Source organism: Bufo gargarizans, chromosome 1 (assembly GCF_014858855.1).
Source record: "Bufo gargarizans isolate SCDJY-AF-19 chromosome 1, ASM1485885v1, whole genome shotgun sequence".
In the NCBI taxonomy this organism is placed as follows: Eukaryota; Metazoa; Chordata; class Amphibia; order Anura; family Bufonidae; genus Bufo; species Bufo gargarizans.
The window spans coordinates 29,385,052-29,409,295 of NC_058080.1; positions in this window are offsets into that span (position 1 = coordinate 29,385,052).

A 24,244-nucleotide genomic window follows, 5' to 3' on the forward strand; every position below is an offset into this window, starting at 1 on the left:
ATCTCAAGGACACAAATGACTTCCTCCTGTCTCTGAAATCTTTTCACTGGCAGGAGGGATATCATTTGGTCTCTTCGGATGTAGAGAGCCTCTATACTCGCATCCCTCAGGAGGCGGGAGTGGAGGCGGTAAGGGAGATTTTGGAGGGTACTGAAAAAAGCGCTCTATTTATCCTGTTTATTGGGGAGGCTCTCCAGTTTATAATGGGTAATAATGTGTTCAGAGTTCCTCAATGTCTTGGTGACAGTGGAAGACACCACGAGAGTGTCCACCCACAGAGTGTGAAAACAGCTGTACCTTATGGTCAATATATAGGATTAAGGAGAATTAATGGCCGGGATGAAGATTTTAAATCCCAAGCCATTGACCTCACTAAGCGTCTGTTGAAGAGGGGTCACCCCCTCATGGACCTTCATAAAGCAATGTCAAAAGCTGCACTCTTTACCCAAGGCGAACTGTTAATGGGTAAAAATAGCCCTAAAAGGGAGACTAGGAACACAAAAGCTCATAGGTTTATGTTCTCATTTAAATATAGTCCGATGGCGGATGCCATCCATAAATACCAGAATTGGGACATATTGAGCGGTGACGAATCCTTGAAAGACTTGGCACTGAACAAACCTATTATTGCGCTTAGGCGAAGCCATACCTTGAAAGATAGGTTGGTCAGAAGCAGATATTCAGAAACAAGACCAGACACATGGTTGAGGGAATATGTACCTAAAGTCAATCGCAAATGCGAAAATTGTTAATTTTTCCGTTATAACCCCCAGTATAGGGTGGTATGCTTTGGAGGGTTGCAGCATAGGGTTAACCACTTGAATTACCTGTCGCAGTAGGTTTCTAGTGTACCTGATAATGTGCCCTTATGGTCGCTTCTATATAGGAAAAACCACTAGACCGCTATTTGAGAGGATGAGAGAACATTTTGGATCAATGATCGGGTAGGGGATATCCGCGTCTAATTAAGCGACCCCAAGGTATTGACATTCTCAGGCCTAGAGATTGTCCCCTTTCTTCCCACAGGGGGAGATAGACATATTCAACTTTTACGAAAGGAAGACAGTTGGATCATAAAAGCCAGGGCCCTAGGTCCTCCGGGTCTGAATGACCGTAATGATTTAAGTGTTTTTTTATAGCTCTTGTTGATTGCTGCACTTTAATATTAGACTGTCGTCTTGTATGTTTTATATGTATTCCTTGTAGCGCTGTGTTTGCGCATGTTTGTTAAGGCGGTGCTTATGTATACCACGTTAGGAGGCCTGAAGAAGCGTAATCTACGCGAAACCGTCGCATCATGGTGCCTGTGTGGCGTCCTGCGCATTGACTGCCTGCCCGTATGTCTTTTGTACCTTAATAAAGCAAAGATTGGACTTTTATGGTGAGTGCCGTCTCTTATCTTCTTACCTTATGTGGATTTGTCTGTGTTGAGACTGAGCACCACCGAAGCCCATCACGAGTCCCGGTGTCACAGCTGTAAAGGGGAGCGTCCTCCCGCAACTAGAAGGAAGCCTGGAGCAGTGCCGTCCTGTCTATTTGTCTTCTTGTGTTTATCACATTCTAACTTGTGCTGATTACTGGGTGGCCACTATGCTGGATCCCCGTTACAAGGACAAAGTACCATCCTTAATTCCATCACTGGAGCGTGATCGGAAGATGCACAAGTACAAGCGCACGCTGGTAGACGCGCTGCTGGTGGCATTCCCACCTGACAGCGGGGGCACAGTGGAAGCACAAGGCGAAGGCAGGGGACGAGGAAGAGATGGCCAACGCAGCTGGGGCACCGCCAGCACCTCAGAAGGCAGGGTTAGCATGGCCGAAATGTGGAAAAGCTTTGTCAGGACGCCACAACAACCAGCACCACCAGCTGATCTGGAACGTCTTAGCAGGAGGCAGCATTTCAACAACATGGTGGAGCAGTATGTGTGCACACGCCTACATGTACTGAATGACGGGTCTGCCCCCTTCAACTTCTGGGTCTCCAAATTGGGCACATGGCCTGAGCTTGCCCTTTACGCCTTGGAGGTGCTGGCCTGCCTTGCAGCCAGTGTATTATCTGAACGTGTGTTTAGCATGGCAGGAGGCGTCATCACAGACAAGCTCAGCCACCTGTCCACAGCCAATGTAGACAAGCTCACATTCATTAAAATGAACCAGGCATGGATCCCACAGGACTTGTCCGTACCTTGTGCAGAATAGACATGTAAACCGGCCTTACCCAGCCATTGTTCACCAATTTTGGGCTGTGATATACCCCTGCTCTACCTAGTGGACAAGGAAATACATTTCACTAATTTGTCTGTTACATTGTTGGGTGACAAATGCTCATCTTTTGCGCTAGAAAGTACATTTGCGGCCTACACTGGATTTAGGACAGTACGAATGGTGAGGCCAGAACAAGTACAGACTATAGTAGATCGGGGGGCAAACAGTGCCTACAGTTCCTTCACATTGTCTACCACCCAGTCCCCTGCTGAAAGCGCAGAGTTGGCACCTACAGCCGATGTCCATCTGTCTTTCAACTCACCCCCTGGCAAATCAGCCAAGCAGTCTGAGCCCCAAGTCATGCAGCAGTCTGTTATGCTTTTTGATGACTCTGCTGGCAGGGTTTCCGTGGGATATCCACATAGCCCTGCACCAGAAGTGGAAGAGATTGAGTGCACTGATGCCCAACCACTTATGTTTCAGGGTGAGGACATGGTAAGACCACCTCAGCACGTCTCTGATGATGACGAAACACAGGTGCCAACTGTTGCGGCTTTCTGCAGTCTGCAGACTGACAAGGAGGGCAGGGGTGAAGACTGGGTGGAAGATGATGTGGAGGATGAAGGTCATGCGAGTGACGTGTGCAATTTTGGAGGAAGAGGCGGCGGTCGCACAGAGGCACCAGCACAGCAAAAGAGGGAGCAGGGTGCAAAAGCGTCTGTTACATTCTTGGGTGACATTTTACCATTTTGCCGTGAATAAACCCCTGCACTGCATATGTGACAGGGACCCAAATTTCAAAAAATCGTCTTTTACATTCTCAGGTGACATTTTACCATTTTTTGACGTATACAAACCTCTGCTCCGCATAGCTGACAGGGACCTATTTTTTGTAAAATCATCTGTTCAATTGGTGGGTGACATTTTACCATTTGTGCTGTGAATAAACCCCTGCTCTGCATAGGTGACAGGGAGTTAAATTTATAAAATTTGTCTTTAATTGACGTGCGCCTCCTCCTTTCGTTTGATGCTTCCGCTTTAATAACTTGTCCCACATTTCAGCTCGATCACATTGCAGCCATTGACCTCTCTTGGATGAGGTCTCCCTTTCTCATGCTCCCTCTCCGGCATTAAAACCCTGATTCCCCGTTAACTGTGATCACCATGGTAGGCGCATAAAAGAACATTGAAAGTTGATAGAGCAGATATCGAATTGGATCGTGGGCATCAGGGGGACGTGCGACATGGTGGAGCAGTAAGTGTGCACACGCCTACACGAACTGACTGACGGGTCTGCCCCCTTCAACTTCTGGGTCTCCAAATTGGGCACATGGCCTGAGCTTGCCCTTTACCCCTTGGAGGTGCTGGCCTGCCCTGCAGCCGGTGTATTGTCTGAACGTGTGTTTAGCCTGATCGGAGGGGGTTATCAAAGAGAAGCGCAGCCGCCTGTCCACAGCCAATGTGGACAAGCTCACGTTCATTAAAATGAACCAGGCATGGATCCCTCAGGACTTGTTCATACCTTGTGCAGAATAGACATGTATACCGGCCTCATCCAGCCATTGTTGTACTCCATCGCACTTTCAATAAAAAATAAAATAAAAAACAAAACCAAAAGCCAGTGTAGGCTACTTCCTCCTCCTCCACCGCTGCTTCCACCTACACCGCCACATCCACCGCCTCCTTAACCTCCTACTCCATATGGACCTCCTCCTTCTAGAGCAAGATTATTATTTTTATTTTTAAGTATTTTATGGTATTTGAAGTCATTTCCCTATCCATTTGTTTGCAGGGCACTTGCCATGCTCTTAACCACATTTTGCAGCCATTTGCAGCCCTCTAGCCCTTTCTATTACTTTTTTACAGCAATTTTAGTGCTCCAAAGTTCAGGTCCCCATTGACTTCAATGGGATTCGGGGTCAAGTTCGGGTCCCGAACTTGAACTTTTTTGTGAAGTTCGGCTGAATCCGTCGAACCTGAACATCCAGGTGTCGGCTCAACTCACCTGCTTCAAGCCACTATTCTGATGCTGCCACCGGTCTGATACCACTCACCTGCTGCCTCTGCTGCTATCTTCTGCTACTGCCACCCACCACCGTGTGTTGTTACTGCCACTTCTGTTGCCACCTCACCACTCTGTGACTATACCACTTTGTTGACTTCTCATGCAGATGCAACCCTCCCCACTCTGTGACTGGGCAAATATGTTGACTCTGCGACACACGGGCAGCGGGCAAGGGGTTCCTTTTAGTAAATGTCGGTATAGGTCTTTGTCGTGATGCCAGTTGCATTGAAGCAACAGGGGCGGAGTGCCCCCTTTTTGTAGAAGGTGGTTGCTACCCAGGATAGGAATGCAGGAGTGGTGTAGGGTGGCCTAATGTCTCTTAGTGGTGTTGCACTTGTCATGGTGCTCCTACCTGGATACACTGGAACCCCAGTGTGGCCGTCCGTTGCAGAAAAAGAGTTAGTTGATTAAGGGGATGATGAAATAAATGTAGTCCAGACCTTGTGATGAACTTGACAACAGCTTTACTTCAATAAACTTTTATCAGGCAACAATCTTCCAACTTTATCTTGGTCATTAGCAAGCTTTGGCATAAATTCTGGCAGGAAAACACACTCAGCTCTGCTACATCTGCTACTCTCTGCTCTGCTGACAGGTTTAAATAGGAACTTTTCCTTTTCTGTATGCTGCAACTTAGCTTTATCATCTGGTCTGTCTCTAGCTTCCTTTATCCAGAGGAGCTGTCTCTCCCTGGCTTCTGAGGCTTGTAGATTGGGACTCCAGGTCCAGCAGAGCTGATGGTGCTCTAGCTGGCTTAGGCAGGGCTCACCCAGCCGGGACGAGCTCCCTGCTGCACAACCTCCCTTGGCAGGGGGTAGACTAGACACTGACCTTCACTAACTAAACTCCTCCCTCTCTAGAGAGGGCTAGAATGGAAAAGGGGTTCCATTCTAGGCAAACTAGCTCTGCCAATTCTGCCGCCATCTGCTGGTGAACCAGGCACATTACATGTTATCATCACAGTTGCATAGAAATAAATATACATATTTTGCAGGATCAGGAAAGAAAATGCATAGATGATGTTATATTCACCATAGAAGATAGTGGAGAGGTGTAAAAGGTGGTACTGCACCTCTGGGGCGTTAAAACGCCTCATGCAGTTGACTTCTCATGCGGTTGCCACCCTCACCACTTTGTGACGGGCCACTATATTGACTCCTCATGCGGTTGCCATCCTCACCACTCTGTGACGGGCCACTATATTGACTTCTCATGCGGTTACCACCCTCACCACATTGTGACGGGCCACTATATTGACTTCTCATGCGGTTACCACCCTCACCACTTTGTGACGGGCCACTATATTGACTCCTCATGCGGTTACTACCCTCACCACTTTGTGACGGGCCACTATATTGACTCCTCATGCGGTTGCCACCCTTCCCACTCTGTGACGGGCCACTATATTGACTCCTCATGCGGTTGCCACCCTCACCACTTTGTGACGGGCCACTATATTGACTTCTCATGCGGTTGCCACCCTCACCACTTTGTGATGGGCCACTATGTTGACTCCTCATGCGGATGCCACCCTCACCACTCTGTGATGGGCCACTATGTTGACTCCTTATGCGGTTGCCACCCTTCCCACTCTGTGACGGGTTTGCTCATTTCTAGTTTATGTGTATTTAATTGTCCATCCCAGTGGTTTAATGGCCATAATCTACCTGACAGACTCCCTATAAGTCCTCCCTGCCAATGAGTAATTCCTGGAGTATAATATCCCTAATCAGGAGGAAGCTGTACTGGATTAATACCTGGACTAATACTCCTTATTACAATCACTGTATATTGTAGCATTGCATATTGTGTGATGAGCACCTGGTGCACACGGCAGGATGAGCAGATTTCTTCTCAATTCTCTCAGGGATTTTTGCCATTTTCATAATTTAATAAAATAAGATCCTAAAATAAGAAGCAGAAGATAATTATTAGAGAAGAGAATCTGGAATTATCCTGGTGACGTTCCTCTGCACCTGGAGCTCTGTGCTGATGGTCTCTATATAGTGCGGCCTGGAGAGCTGAGGATCTGCAGAGCTGTCACTGGAAGCATGAAATCCCATCTGTCTGTGTGCAAGGATCTATCTCTGGTGGATGCAGCAGCTTCTGTGTGTACCGTTATATTCTGGATCCTGTGTGCATCATGTTGTGGAGACAGAAGAGCGGAGCCATCATCATCATCATCATCACAATGTCACCTTAAAGCCATTAACGCTGACCTCTATTATAATAAGAGTGGTGACATCATTATCGGAGGACTGTTCTCTATGCTGTGGCACAGGCCTAGAAAACCCAGTTTTAAAGACTGTGGAGAAAGATTTGGAGTTTCCTTGTAAGTACTTTACCCCCCCCCCCTCCCCATATATCTTCTTATCTCAGTGGTACGTCTATACTGTATATTCATCTTCTTATCTCAGTCGTACGTCTATACTGTATATTCATCTTCTTACAGTGTTAGGTCTACCAGGAGATATGTCAGAGTGTAGAAAACTGTGATGTCTTTGAGAATTTGGTTGTCTATGTTTGATTCTTGTGGAATGTTGCTGCTGGTGCGGCCGTAAGTCTAACCAGGGCAGAGGGGATGTATTCCTACTGCTGTGCTGCGCTGGACCGGACAAGTATGGTACAGCTCCGGGACACATGGGGGTTTGGTTCTACAGATCTCTACAGAGGAAGCTGCGGCCAGCGGGACATTTCCCTGCAGTGGTTGCATGTAGTGAATACATTATAATATGACTGTGTGATACCGCATTGTCTATAGTGACCACTGTAGACGTGATAACTGACCAGGAACATGTGTGTGCTGCTTTCACAGGCCGATTCTCAGGAACTATGCTGCTTTAGTGGCTTTTCTCTTTGCTATTCACAAAATTAATGAGGATCCAGAACTTCTCCCGAATATCACTCTGGGTTTAAATCTGATTGAAGCTTCTGGAAGTGAGATGAGATCTGTACATAGCGTCCTACTGATTCTGTCTGGTGTGCTTATAGACGCTCCAAACTATTCCTGTAGGAAACATGAGGAAGTTGCTGGTTTTGTGGGATATTCCTTTGAAATGGAACACATTTTACATATGTATGGCTACAGCAAGGTGAGTCTGACCTGAGGCTGGTGGGAGTGGTGAATTAAAGCTCTACAAACCAATAAAAAAATAAATTTTGGCCAGAAAAAATAGCAAATAAGAGATTAACAAAATTCTTGAAATTAGTTTAAGGTCCGATTCTATCAATCAGAAATACAAAGTTGGTAAATAAATTCAACCTCAATAGAAAATGTTCCAATTGGCCTAAAAATTGATGAATGAGAGGGGGACGTGGTCGGTGGCACATGGGGTAGGCTGCAGTTCATCTGAGCTCCGGTGCTATCATCCTTATTAGCGGCTCACAGCATTTCTCAGCAATTCAGGCCACCTGCAGCAAATTGGACTTGTTCCTGGGACCCAGCGGAGATGGCCAGAACAAAATAGAAGATGGTGTCTTCAAATCTCACCAAGTGCTACCCGGTGCTCTTCAAGATGGCGGCAGCAGCGTCCTGAGGTCCTCTGGTGATCCAGCAGCTGCCGCTCTCTCCCCAGCAGCATTGTCGCTGTGCCCTTTATCTAGGCCTCCTTCTGAACACTCTGTCCCCTCACCAATCATCACAGGAGCTCAACATGGAGCTGACAGTTCCTCTCCTTTGGGTCATCCATCCATTCAAGGTACAGAGGGTCTTTGTCACAACAGTACTTGGGAGGAGCGGGGCTTCACGGCCAAGGAAGCTGTTTAGAGGGGATGGAGGGACTCATGTGGCACCATTACAGTCCTGTCAGCGCCCAGTAGAGACATATGAAGACATATAATACTACAGAGGGGGCCATTATAATATTAATAATAATGATACAGAGGAGGAAATAATAATAACATAGAGGGGCCAGTATATATTATAACTATACAGAGGGCATTAGAGTTATGGGCATTACGGGGGAGGTCTGTTATCTGAGGATGATAGTAAAGTGAGAAATCCCCAAAAAATTCAGTGAAACTCTACAGAGATGAGACGCGGCTGAAAGAAGTTATCATGACGGTCCTATCTCCGAATGAAGAAGCTGAGGAAAGTCTACATCACAGGAGAGGTCACTGGATGTAACAGGTATGGTGCGGTATTCTCCTGTATATTTCATATCAATGTCTGTTATGTCCTTACAAATATCTGTTTGGGGGGGGGGTGGATATAGACTTTGCGCCACACTGCCGAAGCCTGGCCCCAGACTTCAGGTCACACTGTGTGAGTCCTGAATTTTGGGGCCCCACACCCATCTACTACATTATCTGTACTCAAAGAGTTATCCCTGTGTTCTCTGTGGTGTTACATAGGACTGCAGATGACATCTACTGCATTATTTGTAAAAAGGGGCGTGGTCACAGGTTGGGGGGGCGGTGCAATACTTGGCTTGCCCTGGGTGCTGGCAACCCACGCTACCCCACTGCCTCCAGCATACAGTACCATGTAAGATACATCACACCCCTGCCTTCCAGCTCTTCTTGCACAGTCCCATGTAAAATGCATCACTCGTCCTGCCTTCAGCCCCTCCAGCATACAGTCCTATGTAAAATACATCACTCGTCCTGCCTTCAGCTCCTCCAGCATACAGTCCCATGTAAAATAACATCACCCCCCTGCCTTCAGCCTCTCCAGCATACAGTCCCATGTAAATAATATCACCCCCACTACCCTCTCTTCAGACCCCTCTAACATACAGTCTCCAGTACAAAGATGATTCCTTCTTCCTTCAGCCCCTGCAAAAAGCCCCCAAGTAAAAATAATAGTGACTATTCTCCTCCACATACTTACCTGCAGACTCTGCTCCTGCTCTGTAGGATCTCTACTGCCTCATAGGCTTCAGGCCACTAGCCTGAAGCCTATGAGGAAGAACGGAGAGGACGGCAGCCATAGGCTCCCATGACCCTCATTGAAGTGTTTGCTGCCTGGCGCCCCCTGCAATTTTGCACCCGGGGCAACACCCCCCCCCCCCCAGCCCCCCCCACGCTACGCCCCTGCTGCTGTCACCTTGGCTAAAAGATGGAAATTTTAAGATGCCACAAGAATGCTACGCTCACATAAAATACTCTATAGGTGGGGTTCTCTGGCCAAGCTGCTTATCTCTAGGAATGGAGGAAAAGTTGTGGCAGCGAATCCAGCAGAAGCCATTACTTTACTATCCAGTTGGCACCTGATGCCCTTTAACCACTACAGGACCGCCGTACGCAGGATTGCGTCTTTGCGGCGGCCCTGTTATTCCGAGTGGACGCGCCGGGGCGTCATCTCGCGAGACGCGAGATTTCCTGTGAACGCGCGCACACAGGCGCGTGCGTTCACAGGAACGGAAGGTAAACTAGCTGATCTACAGCCTGCCAGCGGCGATCGTTCGCTAGCAGGCTGTAGATGCGATTTTTTTAACCCCTAAAAGGTATATTAGAGGCTGTTTTGATAACAGCGTCTAATATACCTGCTACCTGGTACTCTGGTGGGCCCTTTTGCTTGGATCGACCACCAGAGGACACAGGCAGCTCTGTAATAAGTAGCACCAAACACCACTACACTACACCCCCCCCTGTCACTTATTAACCCCTTATTAACGCCTGATCACCCCATATAGACTCCCTGATCACCCCCTGTCATTGATCACCCCCCTGTTAGGCTCCATTCAGACGTCCGTATGTGTTTTACGGATCCACGGATCCATGGATCGGATCCGCAAAACACACACGGACGTTTGAATGGAGCCTTATAGGTGGGTGATCAGTGACAGGGGGTGATCACCCCATATAGACTCCCTGATCACCCCCCTGTCATTGATCACCCCCTGTAAGGCTCCATTCAGACGTCCGTATGTGTTTTGCGGATCCATGGATCCGCAAAACACGGACACTGCGGATCCGCAAAACACATACGGACGTCTAAATGGAGCCTTACAGGGGGGTGATCAATGACAGGGTGGTGATCAATGACAGGGGGGTGATCACCCCATATAGACTCCCTGATCACCCCCCTGTCATTGATCACCCCCCTGTAAGGCTCCATTCAGACTTTTTTTGGCACAAGTTAGCGGAAATATATATATTTTTTTTTCTTACAAAGTCTCATATTCCACTAACTTGTGTCAAAAAATAAAATCTCACATAAAATCACCATACCCCTCACAGAATCCAAATGTGTAAAAATTTTTAGACATTTATATTCCAGACTTCTTCTCACGCTTTAGGGCCCCTAAAATGCCAGGGCAGTATAAATACCCCACATGTGACCCCATTTCGAAAAGAATACACCCCAAGGTATTCGCTGAGGGGCATATTGAGTCCATGAAAGATTGAACTTTTTGTCCCAAGTTAGCGGAAAGGGAGACTTTGTGAGAAAAAAACAAACAAAATCAATTTCCGCTAACTTGTGCCCAAAAAAAAATCTTCTATGAACTCGCCATCATCCTCATTGAATACCTTGGGGTGTCTTCTTTCCAAAATGGGGTCACATGTGGGGTATTTATACTGCCCTGGCATTTTAGGGGCCCTAAAGCGTGAGAAGAAGTCTGGGATCCAAATGTCTAAAAATGCCCTCCTAAAAGGAATTTGGGCCCCTTTGCGCATCTAGGTTGCAAAAAAGTGTCACACATGTGGTATCGCCGTACTCAGGAGAAGTAGGGCAATGTGTTTTGGGGTGTCTTTTTACATATACCCATGCTGGGTGAGAGAAATATCTCTCTATAATGACAACTTTGTATACAAAAAATGGGAAAAGTTGACTTTTAGAGAGATATTTCTCTCACCCAGCATGGGTATATATATGTAAAAATACACCCCAAAACACATTGCCCAACTTCTCCTGAGTACGGCGATACCACATGTGTGACACTTTTTTGCAGCCTAGGTGCGCAAAGCGGCCCACATTCCAAAGAGCACCTTTAGGATTTCACAGGGCATTTTTTACACATTTTGATTTCAAACTACTTCTCACGCATTAGGGCCCCTAAAATGCCAGGGCAGTATAACTACGCCACAAGTGACCCCATTTTAGAAAGAAGACACCCCAAGGTATTTCGTGATGGGCATAGTGAGTACATGGAAGTTTTTATTTTTTGTCACAAGTTAGTGGAATATGAAACTTTGTAAGAAAAAAAAATCATTTTCCGCTAACTTGTGACAAAAAATAACAAATTCTAGGAACTCGCCATGCCCCTCACGGAATACCTCGGGGTGTCTTATTTCCAAAATGGGGTCACTTGTGGGGTAGTCATACTGCCCTGGCATTTTAGGGGCCCTAATGCATGAGAAGTAGTTTGAAATCAAAATGTGTAAAAAATGCCCTGTGAAATCCTAAAGGTGCTCTTTGGAATGTGGGCCCCTTTGCCCACCTAGGCTGCAAAAAAGTGTCACACATGTGGTATCGCTGTACTCAGAAGAAGTTGGGCAATATGTTTTGGGGTGTATTTTTACATATACCCATGCTGGGTGAGAGAAATATCTCGGCAAAAGACAACTTTTCCCATTTTTTTATACAAAGTTGGCATTTGACCGAGATATTTATCTCACCCAGCATGGGTATATGTAAAATGACACCTCAAAACACATTGCCCAACTTCTCCTGAGTACGGCGATACCACATGTGTGACACTTTTTTGCAGCCTAGGTGGGCAAAGGGGCCCACATTCCAAAGAGCACCTTTAGGATTTCACAGGGCATTTTTTACACATTTTGATTTCAATGTACTTCTCACACATTAGGGCCCCTAAAATGCCAGGACAGTATAACTACCCCACAAGTGACCCCATTTTGGAAAGAAGATACCCAAAGGTATTTCGTGATGGGCATAGTGAGTTCATGGAAGTTTTTATTTTTTGTCACAAGTTAGTGGAATATGAGACTTTGTAAGGAAAAAAAATAAAAAAATCATCATTTTCCGCTAACTTGTGACAAAAAATAAAAAGTTCTATGAACTCACTATGCCCATCAGTGAATACCTTAGGGTGTCTACTTTCGGAAATGGGGTCATTTGTGGGTTTTTTCTACTGTCTGGGCATTGTAGAACCTCAGGAAACATGACAGGTGCTCAGAAAGTCAGAGCTGCTTCAAAAAGCAAAAATTCACATTTTTGTACCATAGTTTGTAAACGCTATAACTTTTACCCAAACCATTTTTTTTACCCAAACCATTTTTTTTTAATCAAAGACATGTAGAACAATAAATTTAGAGAAAAATTTATATATAGATGTCGTTTTTTAAAAAAAAAATACAACTGAAAGTAAAAAATTTAATTTTTTTGCAAAAATTTCAGTAAATTTCGATTAATAACAAAAAAAGTAAAAATGTCAGCAGCAATGAACTACCACCAAATGAATGCTCTATTAGTGAGAAGAAAAGGAGGTAAAATTCATTTGGGTGGTAAGTTGCATGACCGAGCAATAAACGGTGAAAGTAGTGTAGTGCAGAATTGTAATAAGTGGTCTGGTCATTAAGGGTGTTTAAGCTAGGGGAGCTGAGGTGGTTAAGGGTTGTCGGATTTCTTCTAAGTCTCCATCTCCAATCCGCATGGAAGATGAATGGTCAGAGGTCCTACAGAGGTCCCTGGCACCTGAAGTGCTTGCACATGGGTGATATTCTCACTTTTGCTATCATTTAGGCTCGATCGGCTCTGGTCGAGTGTTTATGTAACACCCCAGTGGTGTCACCACTCCTGCACCCAGCTACTATCTCTAATGGTCTAATATAATGTCATCTTTATTCCTTCACAATGTGCATTCCTAACAACTGTTTGTTTCATGTAATGTGCTTGGTTCACCAGCAGGTGGCAGCAAACACGGCAGAGCTACAGTTAGGTAGAATGGAACTTTCTATTCCATTCTAAACCCCCTTGATCAAGAAGTGGGTGAGTCCTACTTCCTCCAGATAGGGTGGAGACCAGTGAGAGCTAGTTTAGTGTACCCCCAGCTTGGGGAAGATGTGGAGGGCACATCTCTGCTGGACATGCCCATGCCAGCCAGAGCACCTTAAGCTCAGATGGCTATGGCGGTCAAAGCTTGAAGTCTCAGGGGCCAGGAGGAAAAGTTCCCTGGCATAATCTAGAGACAGACCACAGAAAGGAAAGTGCAGAATACAGAAGAAGCTAAGTCATACAGTCTGTCAGTACAGCAGAGCCAGAGAGTAACAGATATAGCAGAGTGGAGTTTGCCTGCCAGTTTTAATGCTAAAGCCTGCTAGGACCAAGACAAAGTTTGGAGACTGTTTCTGATGAACGTTTATTCAAGTAAAGCTGCTGTTCAACTACATACAAAGCCTGGACTCAAGTAATTCTTCAAATCCCTCAAAAATTCCCCCTATTTATTGATTCGGAGCCAAAGCCTGGGGTCCAGCCATGTGCAGGTAGGAGCACCGTGACACACATAAAGCGACATTTTAGGCTGCACTACACCACTCGGCATTCCTACACATGGGTCGCGTTATATAAAGGGCCCTAGAGGAAAGTGCCCGTTGCATTTACCCCCCCCCCCCCCCCCCTCTTGGTGAGGCTATGTTACATCTATTTAAGGTGTACCGCAACTGAGTTTGATGTGGACTGATACACGGTTACATAGTTTTTTTTTGGTTCTGTTTTGTTTTGCTTTGTTTTGCTTTCCTTTTTGTAACTACATGCTGTACTGAATTTACTGCTCCATGAAAATATGTTTAGTGCTCTCATTAAGAGAAACGCAATAAGAGTATTGCAGGTTTGATACCTTTTAATGGCTAAAGAAAAATAGAAGTAATGATGTTACATAGCGAGCTTTCGAGACATCACCAGTCCCTTCATCAGGCGTACTACAAGAATATATGAAGAAACAGCAATATATATATATACAATAAGAGCAGAGACATGGGGGGGGGGATGAATGGACATTTGAAAAATAACAGAACAACATATCAAAGATCTTGAGAATGAGTCCTTAATTATCTTACAGATAAGGGGTGTGAAAGTTTTATGGTCTCTAAATTGATGTTATCTCAGAGACCTGGTGCCCTGACTATGCCTATAGAAGACTCTTTAGATCTTGTAGGGTGTCATAAATCCCGGGGACAAATTCAGTCCAGTATTCAAAGTGTCAAGCAGTGCTACAGAAATGCTTAGCCAAAGGAAAGTGTAGCTTCTTCTCTTTAATTGTGTGGCGGTGGGACCTCATCCTTGCATTGAGTTTCTGCCCTGTTTCTCCAACGTAGAGGCCTCTAACAGGACATTTAGTGCAGAGAATCAGATAAACAACATTAGATGTAGATAGAACATGTGAATGTCCCAAGGATCTTATAGTCCTGCAGTGTAAAGGGGATCCGGATCTTATCTGTTGTCATTATATGGGAACAGGTTTTGCATCTTCTGATATTACAGGGATGGGTTCCTTTTTCTGTTGTACATGGCCTTGAAATTGATCTGATCAGATTATTCCTTAGATTTGGAGGTTGTCGGTAAGCTAGTAAGGGGGAATCTGGGAAGAATGTTTTTAGTCGTTCATCCTTACGTAGGACATGATGTAATTTTTGGGCAGTTTTTCTCAATACCTCTTGTTCTGGGTTGTAGGTCACAACCAGAGGTACATGCTGGTTCTCTTTTTTTTTCATTGTATTGGAGAAGTTGAATTCTGGGGATCTTGGTTAGAGTTGAGCGAACACCAGGATGTTCGGGTTCGAGAAGTTCGGCCGAATTTCCCGGAAATGTTCGGGTTCGGGATCCGAACCCGACCCGAACTTCGTCCCGAACCCCATTGAAGTCAATGGGGACCCGAACTTTTCGGCACTAAAAAGGCTGTAAAACAGCCCAGGAAAGGGCTAGAGGGCTGCAAAAGGCAGCAACATGTAGGTAAATCCCCTGCAAACAAATGTGGATAGGGAAATGAATAGAAATAAAAATAAAATAAATAAAAATTAACCAATATCAATTGGAGAGAGGTCCCATAGCAGAGAATCTGGCTTCATGTCAGCAGAGAATCAGTCTTCATGTCATAGCAGAGAATCAGGCTTCACGTCACCCAACACTGGAACAGTCCATTGTCATATATTTAGGCTCTGGCACCCAGGCAGAGGAGAGAGGTCCCATAACAGAGATTCAGGCTTCATGTCAGCAGAGAATCAGTCTTCATGTCATAGCAGAGAATCAGGCTTCACGTCACCCACCACTTGAACAGTCCATTGTCATATATTTAGGCCCCGGCACCCAGGCAGAGGAGAGAGGTCCCATAACAGAGATTCAGGCTTCATGTCAGCAGAGAATCAGTCTTCAAGTCATAGCAGAGAATCAGGCTTCACGTCACCCTACACTGGAACAGGCCATTGTCAGATATTTTTAGGCCCCGGCACCCAGACAGAGGAGAGGTTCATTCAACTTTGGGTTGCCCCGCAATATAATGGTAAAATGAAAATAAAAATTGGATTGAATGAGGAAGTGCCCTGGAGTACAATAATATATGGTTAAGGGGAGGTAGTTAATGTCTAATCTGCACAAGGGATGGACAGGTCCTGTGGGATCCATGCCTGGTTCATTTTTATGAACGTCAGCTTGTTCACATTGGCTGTAGACAGGCGGCTGCGTTTGTCTGTAATGACGCCCCCTGCCGTGCTGAATACACGTTCAGACAAAACGCTGGCCGCCGGGAAGGCCAGCACCTCCAAGGCATAAAAGGCTAGCTCTGGCCACGTGGACAATTTGGAGACCTACAAGTTGAATGGGGCCGAAAAATCAGTCAGTACGTGGAGGGGTGTGCACACGTACTGTAACACCATGTTAGTGAAATGTTGCCTCCTGCTAACACGTTCCGTATCAGGTGGTGGTGCAGTTAGCTGTGGCGTGTTGACAAAACTTTTCCACATCTCTGCCATGCTAACCCTGCCTCAGAGGAGCTGGCCGTGACACAGCTGCCTTGGCGACCTCTTGCTCCTCCTCTGCCTTCGCCTTGGGCTTCCACTTGTTCCCCTGTGACATTTGGGAATGCTCTCAGTAGCGCGTCTACCAATGTGCGCTTGTACTCGCGCATCTTCCTATCACGCTCCAGTGCAGGAAGTAAGGTGGGCACATTGTCTTTGTACCGTGGATCCAGCAGGGTGGCAACCCAGTAGTCCGCACACGTTAAAATGTGGGCAACTCTGCTGTCGCTGCGCAGGCACTGCAGCATGTAGTCGCTCATGTGTGCCAGGCTGCCCAGAGGTAAGGACAAGCTGTCCTCTGTGGGAGGCGTATCGTCATCGTCCTGCGTTTCCCCCCAGCCACTCACCAGTGATGGGCCCGAGCTGCGTTGGGTGCCACCCCGCTGTGAACATGCTTCATCCTCATCCTCCTCCACCTCCTCCTCATCCTCGTCCTCCTCGTCCTCCAGTAGTGGGCCCTGTCTGGTCACATTTGTACCTGGCCTCTGCTGTTGCAAAAAACCTCCCTTTGAGTCACTTCGAAGAGACTGGCCTGAAAGTGCTAAAAATGACCCCTCTTCCTCCTCCTCCTCCTCCTGGGCCATCTCCTCTTCCATCATCGCCCTAAGTGTTTTCTCAAGGAGACATAGAAGTGGTATTGTAACGCTGATAACGGTGTCATCGCCACTGGCCATGTTGGTGGAGTACTCGAAACAGCGCAACAGGGCACACAGGTCTCGCATGGAGGCCCAGTCATTGGTGGTGAAGTGGTGCTGTTCCGCAGTGCGACTGACCCGTGCGTGCTGCAGCTGAAACTCCACTATGGCCTGCTGCTGCTCACACAGTCTGTCTAGCATGTGCAAGGTGGAGTTCCACCTGGTGGGCACGTCGCATATGAGGCGGTGAGCGGGAAGGCCAAAGTTACGCTGTAGCGCAGACAGGCGAGCAGCGGCAGGATGTGAACGCCGGAAGCGCGCACAGACGGCCCGCACTTTATGCAGCAGCTCTGACATGTCGGGGTAGTTGTGAATGAACTTCTGCACCACCAAATTCAGCACATGAGCCAGGCAAGGGATGTGCGTCAAACCGGCTAGTCCCAGAGCTGCAACGAGATTTCGCCCATTATCGCACACCACCAGGCCGGGCTTGAGGCTCACCGGCAGCAACCACTCGTCGGTCTGTTGTTCTATACCCCGCCACAACTCCTGTGCGGTGTGGGGCCTGTCCCCCAAAGATATGAGTTTCAGAATGGCCTGCTGACGTTTACCCCGGGCTGTGCTGAAGTTGGTGGTGAAGGTGTGTGGCTGACTGGATGAGCAGGTGGAAGAAGAGGAGGAGGAAGCAGAGTAGGAGGAGGAGGCAACAGGAGGCAAAGAATGTTGCCCTGCGATCCTTGGCGGCGGAAGGACGTGCGCCAAACAGCTCTCCGCCTGGGGCCCAGCCGCCACTACATTTACCCAGTGTGCAGTTAGGGAGATATAGCGTCCCTGGCCGTGCTTACTGGTCCACGTATCTGTGGTTAGGTGGACCTTGCCACAGATGGCGTTGCGCAGTGCACACTTGATTTTATCGGATACTTGGTTGTGCAGGGAAGGCACCGCTCTCTTGGAGAAGTAGTGGCGGCTGGGAACAACATACTGTGGGACAGCAAGCGACATGAGCTGTTTGAAGCTGTCTGTGTCCACCAGCCTAAATGACAGCATTTCATAGGCCAGTAGTTTAGAAATGCTGGCATTTAGGGCCAGGGAACGAGGGTGGCTAGGTGGGAATTTACGCTTTCTCTCAAATGTTTGTGAGATGGAGAGCTGAATGCTGGCGTGTGACATGGTTGAGATGCTTGGTGACGGAGGTGGTGGTGGTGTTGGTGGTACATCCCCTGTTTGCTGGGCGGCAGGTGCCAACGTTCCTCCAGAGCCGGAGGAAGAGGCCGAGGCGGCAGCAGCAGAAGAGGCCAAGGCGGCAGCAGCAGAAGAGGTAGCAGGGGGAGCCTGAGTGACTTCCTTGTTTTTAAGGTGTTTACTCCACTGCAGTTCATGCTTTGCATGCAGGTGCCTGGTCATGCAGGTTGTGCTAAGGTTCAGAACGTTAATGCCTCGTTCAGGCTCTGATGGCACAGCGTGCAAACCACTCGGGTCTTGTCGTCAGCACATTGTTTGAAGAAGTGCCATGCCAGGGAACTCCTTGAAGCTGCCTTTGGGGTGCTCGGTCCCAGATGGCGGCGGTCAGTAGCAGGCGAAGCCTCTTGGCGGCGGGTGTTCTGCTTTTGCCCACTGCTCCCTCTTTTGCTACGCTGTTGGCTCGGTCTCACCACTGCCTCTTCCTCTGAACTGTGAAAGTCAGTGGCACGACCTTCATTCCATGTGGGGTCTAGGACCTCATCGTCCCCTGCATCGTCTTCCACCCAGTCTTCCTCCCTGATCTCCTGTTCAGTCTGCACACTGCAGAAAGAAGCAGCAGTTGGCACCTGTGTTTCGTCATCATCAGAGACGTGCTGAGGTGGTATTCCCATGTCCTCATCATCAGGAAACATAAGTGGTTGTGCGTCAGTGCATTCTATGTCTTCCACCGCTGGGGAAGGGCTAGGTGGATGCCCTTGGGAAACCCTGCCAGCAGAGTCTTCAAACAACATAAGAGACTGCTGCATAACTTGAGGCTCAGACAGTTTCCCTGGTATGCATGGGGGTGATGTGACAGACTGATGGGGTTGGTTTTCAGGCGCCATCTGTGCGCTTTCTGCAGAAGACTGAGTGGGAGATAATGTGAACGTGCTGGATCCACTGTCGGCCACCCAATTGACTAATGCCTGTACCTGCTCAGGCCTTACCATCCTTAGAACGAAATTGGGCCTCACCAAATATCACTATAAATTCTGGTGGCTACTGGGACCTGAGGTAGTTGGTACACTATGACGTGTGGCTGTGGCAGAACGGCCACGTCCTCTCCCAGCACCAGAGGGTCCACTAACACCACCACGACCATGTCCGCGTCCACGTCCTTTACTAGATGTTTTCCTCATTGTTACCGTTCACCACAATAAGAAAAATATTATTTGGCCCAATGTATTGAATTCAAATTCAGGCCTTTTTTTACAGACACCTAACACTATCTGGCTATCTATTTAGGTACCGTATTACACTAATACAGGCACAGCAGTAACCACAGATTTAGCTGAATATAAATTGTAGGCCTAGTATTTAGGCGCTGGGTGACAGGTATACGTTTACGGACAGAATTAGACTTGGAGATGCACGGTAGCGTGTGTGTGAAGTTATTGAGGATGACCCTATCAGCACCTTCAATCTAATATACCCTTTTATGGATAGATTTAAAGTAGGCCTGATACAGCAGAAACCACTAATTTAGGGAATTGCTAAGTTGGGAATTGTATTTTAACCCAGAACAAAAACTGTGCTTTGACGGACACAAAATAACTTGACCAGCTACAGCAATAACCACAGATTTAGCTGAATATAAATTTGAGGCCTAGTATTTAGGCGCTGGGTGACAGGTGTACGTTTACGGACAGAATTAGACTTGAAAATGCACGGTAGCGTGTGTGTGAAGTTATTGAGGATGACCCTATCCGCACCTTCAATCTAATATACCCTTTTATTTATAGATTTAAAGTAGGCCTGATACAGCAGAAACCACTGATTTAGGGAATTGCTAAGTTGGGAATTGTATTTCAAACCAGAACAAAAATCTATCCTTTGCCAGACAGCAGACAGTATTACAATTGGCTGGCCACAGCTGAAACACCAGATTTAGGGTACTGCTATTTTGGCAATTGTATTTCACCCCTCAATAAAATAGCAAGCACAGCCAAGCCCCTGATGTAGGATATAGCAAAAAAAATAAACACACTATTGATGGTTAAATAGACTTGGTGGCAGCTTGTGCTGGCGCACCACAAGACGCAAAATGGCCGCCAATCACCCCAGAAAAAAGTGATTGAAAAATGCTCTGGGCAGCCTAAAAACAGTGAGCAATTGAATAGCAGCAGTTCAATGATCCACAGCTGTAGATCGATCACTGACTTAAGTGTTTTTGAGGAGTTAATCACTGCCTAATCTCGCCCTAACAGTCGCAGCTGCAACCTCTCCCTACACTGATCAGAGCAGAGTGACGGGCGGCGCTATGTGACTCCAGCTTAAATAGAGGCTGGGTCACATGGTGCTCTGGCCAATCACAGCCATGCCAATAGTAGGCATGGCTGTGACTGCCTCTTGGGGCAAGTAGTATGACGATTGTTGATTGGCTGCTTTGCAGCATTTCAAAAAGCGCCAAGAAAGCGACGAACACCGAACCCGAACCCGGACTTTTACGAAAATGTTCGGGTCCGTGTCACGGACACCCCAAAATTCGGTACAAACCCGAACTATACAGTTCGGGTTCGCTCATCCCTAATCTTGGTGGCTCTTGTGATCTGATCTTTATTTGAAGCAGGATGATAGCCCTGGTGTAAAAAATTGATTTTCAGATATTGTAAATGCTCATCCCTGTATGATGGGCTGGAACAGATTCGGTTATATCTGATGGTTTGACTATAGCTGAGGGACTTCTTAATATGTTTGGGGTGGAGGCTGTCCAATTTGAGGTATGTAGGCCAATCAATAGGTTTTCGATACAGGGATGTCTGTATTGAGCCGTCTTGAAGTTTTATGGTGGTGTCCAAAAAGCTGACTTCTGTGTGTGAATAGTTGAGGGTCAGGTTTATGGTGGGATGGAACTGATAAAATTGTTCATGGAATTTTATCAGTTCATGTTCAGAGTCAGTCCATATTATTGAGATGTAGAGTTGAGCGGACACCTGGATGTTTGGGTTTGACGGGTTCGGCTGAACTTCGCAAAAAAGTTTGAGTTTGGGACCTGAACTTGATCCGAACTTGACCCCGAACCCGAACCCATTGAAGTCAATAGGGACCCGAACTTTAGAGCACTAAAATGGCTCTAAAAAAGTCATGGAAAGGGCTAGAGGGCTGCAAATGCCAGCAAAATGTGGTTAAGAGCATGGCAAGTGCTCTGCAAACAAATGTGGATAGGGAAATGACTTCAAATAACATAAAATACGTAAAAATAAAAAATAATAATCTTGATCTAGGAGTAGGAGGTTGAGGAGATGGTGGATGTGGTGGAGTAGGTGGAAGCGGCGGTGATGGAGAAGGAGGTAGCCAACACTGGTTTATGTTTTTTTTTTTTTGTTCAAATTTGGGTAGACTCCAAAACATTGGAAAATATAAAAAATAAAACAAAGAGAAAGTGCGCTGGAGTACAACAATGGCTGGGTGAGGCTGATATACATGTCTATTCTGCACAAGGTACGGACAAGTCCTGGGGGATCCCTGCCTGGTTTATTTTAATGAACATGAGCTTGTCTACATTGGCTGTGGACAGGCGGCTGCACTTGTCTGTGATAACCCACTCCTGCTGTGCTAAACACACGTACAGACAATACACTGGCTGCAGGGCAGGCCAGCACCTCCAAGGCGTAAAGGGCAAGCTCAGGCCATGTGTCCAATTTGGAGACCCAGAAGTTGAAGGGGGCAGACCCATCATTCAGTACGTGTAGACGTGTGCACACATACTGCTCCACCATGTCGCACGTCCCCGTGACGTCCACAATCCAATTGGATATCTTCCCTGTCAACTTTCGATGTTCTTTTATGCGCCTACCATGGTGATCACGGGTAACAGGGAATCAGGGTTCCAGGCCGGAGAGGGACCCTGAGAAAGGGAAACCACATCAAAGGGAGGTCAATGGCTGAAATCTGATTGGGTGGAAATGTGGGATAAGTTATTGAAACAGAAGCATCCAAGGAAGGCAGGAGGCGCCCAGCAATTACCCTCTCCCAACTCGGAGAGGTAGTGACGATAAATAACAATACAGGACTCTTAAGATGCCCTGTTATTGGAATGAGTAATAAAAATTATAGAGAATGTCATTGCGGTATTTTGGATGAGGAAACGTTATACAGGAGAGGCCCTGCTGCCGCTTTGTTGACTGTAGATAACTTCTGCCTGATCGCACGTCCCCGACACGGCCTTGATCCAATTGGATATCTTACCTATCAACTTCCGATGTTCTTTTATGCGCCTACCATGGTGATCACGGGTAACGGGGAATCAGAGTTCCATACTGGAGAGGGAGCCTGAGAAAGGGATAACACATCCAAGGGAGGTCAAGTGCTGAAATGTGATTGAGCAGAAATGTGGGACAAGTTATTGCAGCAGAAGCATCCAAGTAAAGGAGGGGGCGCGCAGCAATTACCCACTCCCAACTCGGGGAGGTAGTGATGATAAATAATAATACAGGACTCTTAAGACGCCCTGTTATTGGAATGATTAATAAAAAATTACAGGGAATGTCACTGCAGTATTTTGGATTAGGAAACTTTATACAGGAGAGGCCCTGCTGCGGGCGGAAATGTGGGACAAGTTATTAAATTAAATTCAGCACATGCGCCAGGCAAGGGATGTGCGTCAAACCGGCTAGGCCCAGAGCTGCTACGAGATTTTGCCCATTATCGCACACCACCAGGCCGGCTTGAGGCTCGCTGGCACCAACCACTCATCGGTCTATTGTTCCATGCTCGTCCACAGCACCTGCGTGGTGTGGGGTTTGTTCCCCAAACAGATAGGTTTAAAAACTGACTGCTGTCGTTTACGCCTGGCTGTGCTGAAGTTGGTGGTGAAGGTGTTACGCTGACCGGATGAGGAGGCGGTAGAGGAGGAAGCAGAGTAGGAGGAGGAAGGACATGCGCCAAACTATCTGCCTCAGGCCCAGCTGCCACTGCATTTACCCAGTATGCTGTTAGGGAGATATAATGTCCCTAACCGTGCTTACTGGTCCATGTATCCGTAATTATGTGGACCTTGCCACAGATGGCGTTGCGCAGTGCACACCTGATTTTGTCCCCCACTTTGGTTGTGCAGGGAAGGGATGGCTCACCTGGAAAAGTAGTGGCGGCTGGGCACAATGTACTGTGGGACAGCCACCTCCATCAGATTCTTAAAACTGTCCGTGTCGACCATATGGAATGACAGCATTTCAAAGGCCAGTAATTTTGAAATGCTGGCATTCAGGGCCAGGGATCATTGGTGAGTAGGGGGGTACTTCCTCTTTCACTCCAGTGTTTAGGAGATGGAGAGCTGAACGCTTCCATGGGACATTGTGGAGATGCTTGGTGACCGATGTGGTGGCGTTGCTGCCACATCCTCTGTTTGTGGGGTGGCAGTTGCCACTATCACTCCAGAGGGGGATGAAGAGGCCGAGACTGCAGCATAAGAGGAAGCAGGAGGAGCTAGAGACCTTTCTTGGTTTTTGAGGTGTCTACTCTGTGACGAGGGTACCCCAAGTAGAGTCCCCTTTTTAAATACACACACACACTCACAGGCCTAGAGGCCCCCTTTATTCTGCTTTAAAAGATACATATTCCCTTCCCTGGAGCTGTGTCCTAGTAATTGAAAATGACACTTCCCCCATCATAAAGATAAGGATGGGAGCTTCAAAAGCACCCCTGCCGAGGCTCATCGTAAAATACTGGATCCTGGGATAACATTAGCCAGACATTCTGACTACAGTCCCAGCAGGGGACCAGAGAGAGATGAGAAAGCGGCCTATTGAACCTTTGAGGGACTCAAACATAGTAATTTTGTTATATGTCTGGTCGTAGGCATATTCTGTACTGGCTAAGGCCGGATTCAACCTCCGTGGACCAGTGCGATCATAGAGATATCAAAAAGAATGTTCTTGTGCCCTTGGAAGGCTGAAAAGCCAGCTATAAGCTGTCCTGGAGAACCACAAGCCCCAGCAGAGTCAAGTTTGGTCTTATTAGACTCGTGAAATCATAAGGGTCATTAATATCTAAATGTCATAGTTGTATTTAGTGGTTCCACAGAACTGTGGGTTAAGCCAGAATAAGGACATTCTGGGCTGACCTTAGCTGGGTCATAAACCTTGCTGACACCTCCTCGACCCTGCCCATACGTTCATACCATTGGTGGGCAGAACTGCTGGCACCTGCTGCTTTAGAACTGTTATAAGATGCTGTCAGGGGTTTGTATGGCAACCCTGCCTTG